Source organism: Gigantopelta aegis, chromosome 6 (genome assembly GCF_016097555.1).
Source record: "Gigantopelta aegis isolate Gae_Host chromosome 6, Gae_host_genome, whole genome shotgun sequence".
NCBI classification, from domain to species: domain Eukaryota; kingdom Metazoa; phylum Mollusca; class Gastropoda; order Neomphalida; family Peltospiridae; genus Gigantopelta; species Gigantopelta aegis.
Genome location: NC_054704.1, coordinates 34,585,554 through 34,599,492, shown reverse-complemented (window position 1 = coordinate 34,599,492; position 13,939 = coordinate 34,585,554). Strand labels below are relative to the sequence as shown.

General features: G+C 38.3%; 1 protein-coding gene across 1 annotated transcript in view; it reads right to left on the bottom strand.

Annotated features, from left to right (window-relative positions):
- LOC121374501 (orexin receptor type 2-like) overlaps positions 1-13,939 on the bottom strand; it is an 89,890-nt gene that overhangs the window by 39,062 nt on the left and 36,889 nt on the right. The window lies entirely within an intron of this gene.

Sequence of the window (13,939 nt, the reverse complement as noted above, 5' to 3'; positions counted from 1 at the left end):
ACCCGCTCCTACACCAGTCCGTCACCTAGTGTGTACAAACTGGGTTGACTGGCGTTACATTTTCTACCGTCTCGTGGGATAAAACTAATAACAAACCTATCAAAAAATACAAGTATATTAAACGAGAGTATTGTATAGAGAATAACAAAAAAATATATATACTCGTTGGTGGTCTCGTTGGGCTGTTTTTTGTACCAACGTGTACTCCAAAAACTGGTATAACAAGGGCCGTGGTATGTATTATTCTCTATATGAGATAGCGCATATAAAAGATCCCTTGCTGCTAATCGAAAAGAGTAGCCCATGGAGCGACAGGAGCGGATTTTGTGTCATAATCTGTGTCGTCCTTTCCTATTCATATACTTACCTTTGTTTGACACCCAATAGCCGATGCGTATTTTTGTGTTGGGGTGTCGTTAAACATTCAAATATTCATTAATTCATTTATTTATCCATCCATTCATTCTGTGGTCTTTAACCATATGCTCGACGGCATATCATATAACCGTAATTAAAATGTGTTCATTGCGTCGTTAATAAAGCAGTTCTTTCTTTCTTGCAAACATTGTGTGTTTTTTGTTTAGTCATTCCGCTCATGCGAAGTCTTTGATTCATGCGTATTAGCCACCACAACTTTATCAAAATCCATGCAGTCTCTGTCTTACAAAGAGATACGATTTTATAGAGGATACTCCCCGAGTATCTTGTGATGTCATAATTTATCATCACGAGTTGATCAAAATATAAAATCCGTGGCCTGCCGAGGATTTTTATACTTTAATCAACGAGTGCTGATAAAATATGATATCACAACATACGAAGGCGGTATTCTTTTTATCATCCATTATCATCATTTTCATTTGCAATAGGATGTGGTCAGTTCCACAAGTTGTACAGTGTGCACTCCATTAGCTATACAATTTAAAACCGTTGCAAACCTGATCTGTCAATGTTTACATTATCACCAACTTGAAATGCCTGAATGGAAGCCATTTGTTTAATGAGATGAAAGCAAAAAGTAGTTCCCGATAATTGCCTTAATTAAACTGACTTGATTAAAATTTGGCCAATCAAGATTATAAGAAGCAATATCTCCTAGGAGAATATCGCAGGAGATCCAGCAATTATAGTGCCAGCGATATCCCCTACAAAAGCCTTTAATTATATAAATTATGACAGCACAAGACACGACGAGGTATTCTTTTTATCATCCATGATCATTCTTTTCATTTGCGACATATACTGTAAACAATGTAAGTAATGTGGTTTGAAAGAAAGAAATGTTTTATTTAACGACGCACTCAACACATTTTATTTACGGTTATATGGCGTCAGACATATGGTTAAGGACCATAAAGATATTAAGAGAGGAAACCCGCTGTCGCTTTTTCATGGGCTACTCTTTTCAATTAGCAGCAAGGGATCTTTTATATGCACCATCCCACAGACAGGGTAGTACATACCACGGCGTTGATATACCGGTCGTGGTGCACTGGCTGGAAGGAGAAATAGCGCAATGGGGCCACCAACGGGGATCGATCTCACACCGACTGCGCATCGAGCGAGCGCTGTACCACTGGGCTACGTCACGCTCCTAATGTGGTTTGAATGTCACTATATTTGACAGCGGTAGACTTGTTAACTAGCAGAACGACAGTGACGTGACGTCACTAATGATAGGTTTAGCGCTGAAAAATACACAGTGACATAACACAAGAAGCGATATCTCCTAGGAGAATATCGTAGGAGATATCGCAAATTATAGTGCCAGCGATATCTTCTACAAAAGCCTTTAATGGATGATAAGTAGTTTTATATATTCGATAATGTATTAAAAAGTAAATACTACGCGCACTAATTTGACAAATACGCTAGTCTTTTTTCTGACATTTCAATCCTTTTGCCCACCCTGTCTGGCGATATCAAAGTGTTTGGTTGCAAGAAAATAAATGTATGAACACTTGGAATCAATACAATACAACCAGGTTAACACCAACTTGTACTTCTTTTTACACATGGGTCAAATTACTGTTTAAACGTTTTGGAAACAGGTTCTTAACGCAAACATAAGACCTACCACAGAAAAGAAAACATATTGTTTCTCTCTTCAAGGTTCATAAACGAGTGCGTGTTCTCGCGATCTGTTGTACCAGTGGCTAAAACATGTCATCGAGATGCTTCCGATACTGGAATCCTAAGTGGATCTTCATGCTTGAACAACTACTTGGAATCGTGTTCTCGTCCGAAAAAGAGTTCTGAAAGATACTTCAGATAACAGGTTACTCATATTCAGAAGACGAGTTCCGATCCTCTGGATACTACTGTGCCTATTGTGCTAGCAATGTCTTATTGCCGCTTGGCAAGTACTCAAAGAAACCATCACATTGCCATGACATCCTTTTTATTTAGTATTTACATACTGCGTAACTAATGATAATATCAGTCGATAAGCTATTTTGTATTAGGCATTGACATATATATTGAATAATTTATGGTAATTTCAAGGGCGGATTCACGAAAGGGAATCAGGGGGACACTGGCGTAGCCAGGATGTTATATTCAGGGGGGGGGGGGGGGGGGGCACTATTGGAGGGGCCAACCCACACTATGTATGCATGTATGATTTTATTTTTAACAAAATAAAAGAAAAAAGGTTGATTTGGTGGGGGGCATTTCCCCGTGCCCCCCTCGCTACCCCACTGCTGGTAAATTGATAAATTTCCCCCACTTTTGAATAATTTGTGTATAACTTTCATTCTATGAATGCAAATTTTTAAAAAATATTATTGAAGTGCCCTTTTAAGGAGTCGATCAATGTGTCCTTTTGTCTTGGGCCTCCTCACTTAAATAGAGTGTCGTTAAACATTCATTCATTCATTCCATTCATTCATTCATTCATTCATTCCTCACTTAAATATTTCCTGCCTCGCCCTTGAATTTAGCCAATGATTTGTCGTTTTTAAACTATGACATATTGAATACTTAAAGATAATTTCGGCCAATAATTTGTCTGTAATACCCGTAACTATAATAAAACACGAATATAATAATAATATAATCTCCTAACTGTTAACTTATTAGATCTCTCTGTAACGGGCAGTTCTGAAAACTCGCTTACCCTCGTCTAAATATGATCAGAGATAAGATCTTGCGATATAACTTTATATATTTTATAGCACGTTTAGTTCACTAGAAAACACAACAAAAACACAGTACACTTTGGAATCTGTATTAACCTACGCTGACAAATGTACAGCCGCAGTAGTTACTTAATAACAACAATAATAACAACCCAGAACTGATCACTTAATTAGTTAATCTCTAGGTGTCTAGTTTACACAATATGCTAATCACTTCACCGTGACACAACACCCACACGTGTGATAATTGAGAAACGCTTCTAGGGGAACTTAATTAATAAAGGAATTACAACACTATTCCTAACTGGTTAATTTTTAATTAACCCTTAACTACTCATTCAGTAACCTTGTAACACAGAATTAATACTGGTACCTATCACAATAAAGACAATAACCTAAAGTTTACCTAGGTCTTCTAGGATGACTGGCTAAGCTTTATATTACCAAATACTCGTATAATGTTAGAACAAAAAGTCTACGATTTACTTCGTCAGATGACCGAAGACACTGTCTGAAGAATATTGGTATAATACAGTATTAAAATATTTAAAAGTCACATCAATCACATCAAGGTTATACAACAGAGCAGAAATACTATATTTACCAAAGTCCAAACGGACTAACGTTCCCGGGAAGCCTTCCTTTTTGGTTCTCCCGATATCTCTAAAACACTAGCTATTTATTATAAAATCAGAATATCGCCTGGGGGTACAAGGCGGTCCTCCCCCTATCAAGTGATATATCCCCAACTCCCAGAGACGCATTTTTCTCTTTGATCGCCAGACTTACTGACGCCTTGGTCGCCAAAGATTCCATGGTCGCGCGGAGGTATTACGTAACTACTGACCACATGGCCTCCGCACCTGGCTGGGTGTGTATTAGACGACCGTCGCGCAGAAGTATTACGTAACAAGTTACCCACCTGGCTAAGTGCAATTTGGAACTGCACACGGCCTTCTAAAACAATTAATATCGCCACAGTCGAAAACTAAAATTAAGAGCATGTACCGTCACATGCACCTAACTTTGAATGTCACATTAAATAAGATTCAGTGAGATACGTGACAGGGTGTGTTGTCATAAAATTGTGTTCCTTCTGGCCAGTAACTAATACTAATTAGGACGGAACAGGGATCGCCACTATATGGGCTACTCTTTCCGATTAGCAGCATGGGATCTTTTATTTGCACTTCCCACAGGCAGGATAGCACAAACCATGGCCTTTGTTGAACCAGTTACGGATCACTGGTCGGTGCAAGTGGTTTACACCTACCCATTGAGCCTTGCAGAGCACTCACTCAGGGTTTGGAGTCGGTATCTGGATTAAAAATCCTATGCCTCGACTGGGATCCGAACCTAGTACCTACCAGCATGTAGACCGATGGCCTAACCACTACGCCACCGAGGCCGGTATACTAGTATACAATCCAGAGTTTATTACTGCACTTTTCCTCCTGTGTTTCAATGTTGAAACAGACCAACAAGTTCGCCTATTGCATAAAGAGTCTCGCCCGATATGTTTTGAATTTATATGCTCCCGAATAACGCTATACAAGGCGAAGTGTAATTGGTCGATATTTAAATTGTTATTTATAGATGAAATGTCACCTGGACATGGGAGTCCACGCAATGCTGTTAGATCTACTGGTAGACAAGTAGAGCTAATTTTAATCAGATTGATCCGTAGTAGTGTTGAAATAAAGTGCTCCTACTGGCAGTAGCTAGTGGGAATTTACCTATTAGCTCAGTTGGTAGACCGTAGTTCGAATCCACTCAGTGAAGCTTGATTTGTATCTGTTACATTTGGAGCCGACGTAGGGACTGGGTATGTTCTTAGCACAAGAATACAATTATAACCCAGTAAGGACCCGCAACAGTTTAACCGCCTGTGGTCTACAGCTCTGGGATGTAGCTTCACTTGAGGGGGGAATATGTTGGAATGAAGTGTTCCTACTGGCACTAGCTAGTAGGAATTTCCCTATTAGCTCAGTTGGTAGAGCTCTGAACTCTCGTACTGAGAGACCGTGGTTCGAATCTACTCAGTGAAGGCTGATTTTTCTGTGACATATATCCATGGTACATTTTGTATTAAGTTCATCGAAACGTTGCAAGTAGCAGTGTTAGCCATATATACTACCATTGTCGTCTTTGAGATTTAATTTGGAGGTATATACCATGTAATAGCTTGTGGAGATATCTTTCCAAAACCTCTCCAGAGGAAAACTTAAAAACTCATTAGATTCTTCTTCGACGCAAAGACTTTGATCGTGCCTCCTGAAAAGATTGACTAGTCCAGTCATCGTTATTTATGACGTTTAGTGAGAATCGTGAATTGCCAATTTTCTTTCGAATTATGATATCTGACAAGCTATGGCAAGTAAATGTATCTATATGACATTGCGTGATCAATAACCAGGCGTCAAAAATCGTAACTGAAACTTATTATCTATAAAGAGAGGAGAAACCATGTGCAGTGATGCATATTTTTGCGTTTCTTTGCAGTATTTGTATGTATGTGTGAACGTGCGCGCGCACGCGCACGCGCCAACTTTGATAGACTGTCATGAAAAATGGTCGATACGTCTCTCTAACTCTCCCTCCCCTCTTTCCAATTCACTCTGTCTCTCTGTGTTTCTCTCTGTGTCTCTGTATGTCCCTCTCTGTCTCCCTCTCCTCTCCTTATTTCTGTCTCTGTCTCTCTGTTTCTGTCTCTGTGTCTGTCTATGTCTCTCTGTCTGTCTGTCTGTCTGTCTGTCTCTCTGTCTGTCTGTCTGTCTGTCTGTCTCTCTCTCTCTCTCTCTCTCTCTCTCTCTCTCTCTCTCTCTCTCTCTCTCTCTCTTTCTCTCTCTACGTCCCTCTAACTCTCCCTCCCCTCTTTCCAATTCACTCTGTCTCTCTGTGTTTCTCTCTGTGTCTCTGTATGTCCCTCTCTGTCTCCCTCTCCTCTCCTTATTTCTGTCTCTGTCTCTTTGTTTCTGTCTCTCTGTCTGTCTGTCTGTCTGTCTCTCTCTGTCTCTCTCTCTCTCTGTCTGTCTGTCTCTCTCTCTCTCTCTCTCTCTCTCTCTCTCTCTCTCTCTCTCTCTCTCTCTCTCTCTCTCTCTCTCTCTTTCTCTCTCTACGTCCCTCTAACTCTCCCTCCCCTCTTTCCAATTCACTCTGTCTCCCTGTGTTTCTTTCTGTGTCTCTGTATGTCCCTCTCTGTCTCCCTCTCTCTTCTCTCCTTATTTCTCTGTCTCTGTCTGTCTCTCTGTTTCTGTCTCTCTGTCTGTCTCTGTCTGTCTGTCTGTCTGTCTCTCTCTCTCTCTCTCTCTCTCTCTCTCTCTCTCTCTCTCTCTCTCTCTCTCTCTCTCTCTCTCTCTCTCTCTCTCTCTCTCTCTCTCTCTCTCTCATGTCTCTAATTCTCACCGAATAGTCGGAGTTTTGAAATGTCCCGAGATCTCGTTAAACAAATATGCCTTTCCTTCATTTGTGTTATTCAGTGAATCCATCTCTGCATTTTAAATCTCCAGTGACGATAGATGGATGATGGATAAGTCATGCAGGATAAATCTGATTGTGATATTTTATTGTATTTTTATCTTCTAGTGGCGAACGTTATCTTCGAGGATTATCGAAATAGCTCTCACTTGACGCAGGCCCGATCAGTTAGATGAATGAGGGAATCAGTGGGTGAATGAATGGATGATTATAACTCTTACGATTTAATCAACACTGGCAAAACTAACATGACCAAGTCAAACATTAAACAAACTTGAGCTACTTAATTCTAAACAGTTAAAACACTATATTAATCCAACTGTCACATATATCTCTACTTGGTTATTAAGTTTAGGAAATATTACAGGAAGGAGGGAAATGGTTTATATACCGACGCACTCAACACATTTTATTTACGGTTATATGGCGTCGGACATATAGTTAAGGACCACACAGATATTGAGGGAGAAAACCCACAGTCGTCACTTCATGGGCTACTCTTTTTCGATTAGCAGCAAGGGATCTTTTATATGCACCATCCCATAGACAGGATAGCACATAACACGACATTTGATGTACTAGTCGTGGTGCACTGGCTGGAGTGAGAAATAGCCCAATGGGCCAACTGACGGAGATCGATCTCAAACCAATCGCGCATCAAGCGAACGCATTACCACTGTGGATACGTCTCGCCCCTAAAATATTACAGATGCCACACATAATCTAGAGCAAGGGCAAGGGCAAGGAACTAATTTAACGTGCTCGTTCAGAACAAGCCATGTCTTGGACGCAGGTCCTGGTGTGAGCCAGTTCATCAGCCAGAGATGAAAGACAAAACCCCACTTGGATACTTGGAAACTTGGTAAATTGTTTAACGTGCACATTCAGAGCAAGCTGTTGTAGCGCACGCCTGTCCTGGGCACAGGTACCGGCCTCAACCGGTTCTTCCGTCCAGGACAGGAAAGGTTTGGGGTGAGTGGAGAAGGGACCGCCTGCACTGGCAGGTGCAAGGGAACACCAGCAGTCCGACCGTAGCCGGTAACAGGCAAAGGTGGTATGGTGTTATGTAATTTGGAATGTTCCGTAGGATTAAGCCAAAGGAAAATGGGTGCGCATTTTGATGATGGAAATTTGGCGCGATTTTGATGGTCGTTCTAAAGAATAAAAGGTAGGGAGCTACGTATTGGTTTGGATTTTAGTAGGCCGAGAGTAGCTCGTTAATTAGGACCTGTGGATGATGAGGTGTCTCCCTAAGTTGCACGTAGGGCCCTTAGAAAGGGCCTGATCTCTTCCGATCGTGGCATGACAACCCAGGGGAGACTCGACGCAATTGTGCATGTATAATGCAATTGAAAACACCCCACATAGACATGTCTTTTATATACATTTTCCTACAGTCAAGATGGCACATACCAGTTACCATTGTCTATGGTAGTGGATTCAAACAAGGTTTAGGGTCGCACAGAGCCAAATACCGAAGTTAAAGTGTGTTTTGTTTAACGACACCACTAGATCATACTGGTTTATTAAATCATCGGATACTGGATGTCAACCATTTGGTAATTATGACATAATATAGTCTTAGAGCGGAGACCCGCTTAATTATTCCATTAGTAGCAAGGGACATTATATATGCACCATTCCATAAACAGGGTAACACATACCACGCCTTTGACATACCAGTGATTGTGTATCCTTTGCGAAATAAAATTTAGCTGTTACTATGCATGACAAAGTGCCTAGCTTGGTCGGGTGGTAATTTGTGTTAAGTGGTGGGTAGCCACGCACGGTAAACATATCCCTGCAATCATGTGTGTGTGTGTGTGGGGGGGGGTAAGTGGTTCAGAAGTAAGAATTGTTCCCACTGGAGGTAATCGATTCTACTCTCAGTCGCTCCTCCGTCGCAGCGGTTTGCCAATCACATGGATGTTAAATGACCGGATACGCACACAGACGGAATGCAGGTCTTCTAAGGTCACCACCGAGCGATCCACGACATGGCACGCAGAATGTACCACGCAGGTTTCACACAAGATCGATGCATCAGTTAATGCATTTTAACTTTCAAATAAACCATGAAAATCACGGTGTGTTCTTATAGGAGTTAATGGATTGTGTCTGTGAAGTATGATTTATAGCCAATTACAGTTCCATTAGTGCTGATGTTTTGTTGAATTATCAATTATTCACAACTCAACTCTCAAGAATACGTCTTATGATTACATTTTTCACGTTTGCCGTTGAAATCCTTTTTTTGTTGTTGTTATTGTTGCATTTAACAGATTGATTAGGTTATAAAACGCACGTGCAGCGGGATGTATACTACCAAATTAAATCACTTAGATGACGATAGTAACATAGTGACTAAAGCTGTTAGAGGCAACTTTTTTGCATAATTTTGTTTCTTCATTTTGTGATTAATATTTGTGCTTTATCGATTAAAGGGACATTCCTGAGTTTGCTGTAATGTTTAAGATGTTATCGACTAACAGAGACTTTTTAACGATTGTAATTAAATATTAAATATATTTTCCTGCATAAAATATTAGTGGCTGTATATTAAATATCTTTCTGATCGTTCTAATATTAGTACTGGGTTAAATTTCGTTTTATTTCCTAAAATATATTTTTTCGTTCGTACGAAATTATTTGAAGACGAAATCCAGTTTGGGCTTCTTACAAATATTAAGACGACCACAAACACATTGAATATACAGAAACTGATATTTTAAACAAGAAAATATATTTAACATGTAAGCTTAATCGTAGAAATATTTTATTAGTCAAACTCAGGAATGTCCCTTTAAAGTTCAAGAACTCTATCATGGTACACACTGGAGCTATTCGGGGTTGTGGTTAGTGGGAGCGAAGTATGTGTGTTGGAATGGATGAATGGATGAATGAATGAATGAACGAATGGATGAATGGATGAATGAATGAATTAATTAATTAATTAATTAATGAATGGATGAATGAATGAATGAATGATATGATATGAATGAATGAATGAATGAAATGCATTATTATTTATATGAATGAATGCATGAATGAATGAATGTTTAACGACATCGCAATACAAAAATACACATCGGCTATTGGGTATCAAACAAGGTAAATTAAAACACTTTTTTATACACATGTAGTTATGTAAAAAAACAAAAATCAAAACAGTGTAAAGAGCCATGTGAAAAAGTACAATATTTTAAAGGGACATTCCTGAGTTTGCTGCAATGTTTAAGATGTTATCGACGAACAGAGACTTTTTGACGACTGTAATTACTAATTACATATCAAATATATGTTTCTGCATAAAATATTAGTGGCTGTATATTAAACGTGTTCCTAATATTTGTAGTAGGTTAAATTTCATTTTATTTCCAAAAAAAATTTAATTGTTTTTGAACGTACGAAATTATTTTAAGACAAACTCCAGTTTGGGCTTCTTACACATATTAAGACGACCAACAACACATTGAATATACAGACACTGATATTCTAAACAAGAAAATATATTTAATATGTATGTTTAATCGTAGAAATATTTTATTAGTCGAAAACATCTTACAATGCAGCAAACTCGGGAATGTCCCTTTAACAGTTTTTGTATATAAATCAAAATGCTTTTAAAATATTAAAAATTAATTGTCGATATAATTTAAAGGATTCCCAAATATATGATTTCAGCTTCAGCTTCAGATGATTACACTCCATAAAAAAACTGTGTATGGTCTATGTGAGGACGAGACAAGACTACTTCATCCTTGCTGCACCGCCCGTATGAGGACTGCTACTCTCCCAGGACTGGCTTCGCAGATTAAATCTTACAAGTTCGCAGGTCGAAATTATATATTGGTTAACACGATGTTTACTATCACCGTAGAGGATAATGACTGTGACGGAACATGCTCTTAATTTCTTTTCGCCTGTGGCGATATTAATTGTTTTAGAGGGCCGTGTGCAGTTCCCAATATGCACTTAAGCCCAGGTGGGCACTTTGTTACGTAATACCTCCGCGCGACGGTGGTCAAGCTGTTCACAATACACACCCAGACCAGTTGCGGAGGCCATGTGGCCAGTAGTTACGTAATACCTCCGCGAGTGCGGTTTTTACGACCGACTAGGCGACAGTGAGTCTGGGCATCTAAGAGAAAATTGCCGTCATGGTCGCTGTGGAAATATCACTTGTAGGTATTCGGTACCGCGATGTGCCCCCAGGCGATATTCGTTTTTATAATAAATAGCTAGGGTTTTAGATATATCGGGGAAAAACATATTGGACGGCTCCGGGGAACGTTAGTCCGACTGGACTGGTAAATATTTTATTTCTGCTCTGTTGTATAACCTTGATGTGATTGATGTGACTTTAAATATTTTAATACTGTATTATACCAATATTATTTAGACAGTGTTTCCGGTAAACTGACGAAGTAAATTGTAGCCTTCACTGTGCTAAAATTATTAAAGCTTAACCAGTCATCCTAGAGGACCTAGGTAAACTGTAGGTTATTGTCTTTATGGTGATATGTACCAGTATTAAGTCTGTATTACAAGGTTACTGAATGAGTAGTTACAGGTTAATTAAAAATTAACCAGTTAGGAATAGAGTTGTAATTCCTTTAGTAATTAAGTTCCCCTGGCAGCGTTTCTCAATTATCACACGTGTGGGTGTTGTGTCACGGTGAAGTGATAGGAATATTGTGTAAACTAGACACCTAGTGATTAACTAATTAAGTGATTAGTTCTGGGTTGTTATTATATTGTTGTTGTTAATTTACTACTGTGGCAGTACATTTGTCAGCGTAGTATTAACACAGATTCTAAAGTGTATTGTGTTTTTGTTGTGTTTTCTAGTGAACTAAACGCGCTATAATAACATATACTTTATATAAGATCGTATCTCTGATCATACCTAGACGAGCCACTCGGGTTTTGAACTGCCCGATACAGAGAGATCTAATAGATATACAGTTAGGAGAGATATTTGGATAATCGTGTTTTATTCAGTTACGGGTATTATAGGATCCCAGTGACAATGACGTTGGCATAGCGCAAATTCAAAGCAGACTTGGCAGCTGCATCTGCCTTTTCATTGCCCTTACTGCCAACACACGGCTAAGTACTCAACACAATATGATAGCTTTTTTGACAGTGGATAAAAAGATACACTTTACTTTACATCTCCTCATCTAGCGGTTAAAACCCGTTCTAGCACCGGGATGAGAATCCAGCTTTTATTATAATGGTTTAACCACTACACCACTGGTACTCTGTAGGTGTGGGTAATTTTTGGCCTGATAATGTTTAACTGTTCATGCGCGCCTGTGGTAAATACAACCTCTGACTTCGTCAGAATGCTCTAACCAAAACAGAGATACACACCATTTAGAGGTACGCTATTAATATAAGGTGGGCGGGATGTAAGTCATGTAACTCAAAGGCAGAGAAGAATGTGTCGCCCCCTATGAACTTGTGGCGCCGAATTTACGAAGCCTTTTTTTAAAACGCAGGTGTTTAGTATTGTAAACGTGTGTAGTTACACGCATGCAAGATATTAACAGGCTTGTAAATTTGATCCGTGATCCTTCTGTTCTAACCACTCGCCCACGACTAGTTCACCACATGTAATATTAGGTCTAAGTGAAATTCATTATAAGATCCCTTGCTGGCTTTCTTCATTCTCTTTCTCTTTCTCTTGACCATGTGCCGAGAAAAAACACACCGTATCACCAAATACATGTCCGTACACTCCGAGGGTTGGGGGTAGGAGGCCCTCTGAGAATCTCTTCTTGTTTTTCACTCCAGAAAATAGCATACACATCTCATGGTTTAATTTGTATAGTGTTTCATTTGTTTGTAAAAAGTAGTGCCCCTTTAAATACAATGTTTTATAAATTTATCTGGTATGGTAAACGTGATAAAATTAAAAGAACAATGCTTATGAATGACTATAAAAATGGTGGACTTAAAATGATTGATGCCATGTCATTCTGCAGATATCTAAAAGTAAAATAGATAAAGCGACTACTCACAGCAGATGGTTTGTGGCAGAGTCTTACCAAAACTATATTAACTGACTTTGGTAGTGAAACTATTTTCAGCTTTCACAAAAACCAACTACTTAAAAACGCAAAATGTATTTCAAATGTATTTTGGAAAGATGTAATTACTAATTATGCATTAATTAGACGAAACGAAATTGAAAGTGTAAAGCAATTTATAAATGAATCGTTTCTCAATTTTATTCCGCCTAAACATATAAAACTGTTTCTACATTGGCACAATCAAGGCTTGAAACAAATAAATGCGTACTTACTGCAAATGGTGTAGTTAAACGGTTTAATTCGGTACAACAACAATTCAACCTAAATGGCAATTATTTATTATATTTTAGACTAATTAATTATATTCCAAAATATTGGCTTTGTAGAATAAAAGGTCATAGATTAAATATGGAAATAGCTGAACGTGATCCAGTAATAACAAAAATACTAAACACTAATGATAACACAATTATATACAATGTCTATATTACACGTATTCAATGTTCTTTAGAAAACATTTGTCACAAATGGTCCCAAAAACTCAACACCACAATCACCAAAACCATGTTATCACAATGCTTTGAACGTATACAATAAACTACTATCGACACTAAGACGCAAAATTTTCAGTTCAAACTTATAAACCGTATATTAACCACGAATACTTATCTGAATAAATGTGGCATACTTTTTGTTCGAACGAAGCGGAATCGTTAGAACATTTATTCTTCACTTGTTATCACACAAGACAGTTGTGGGTAAACTTTAAAAATTGTTTGAGATCAAAACAGGTACTACCTTGAATTTAGATATATGTGTTATACTACTTGGAGGCCCACACTTAAGTATTTTATTAAGTCATTTAATTTTAATAGTGAAACGGTACATTTATAGTTGTAAATATACAAATCATTCTCTGAATTTTATTGAAGTTGTAAATATAATAAAGTATCACAGAAATATTGAAAGATTCATATTGTCAGGAAAAGAAGACCAGTTCACAAGTAAATGGTCTAATTTACAACTTTAGTCATTTAAAGGCGTTATTTCTCTATTCCTCTTGTTATTGTTTTCAAACCCATTGTACTTACAAATAACACAACTTCTAGTATACGTATCTTACACTTTGAAACACCCATCATTTGAATAGAATCTGTTCTTTCGTCATCTTTATCCTTCCTCTCCATTTTTCTGTCCCCCTATCATAAGTTTTTTTTTTTTTTTATGCTCTTCCTCTTCTTCGTTAAGAAACGTGTTGTCTTTACTATATTAGACACCCAC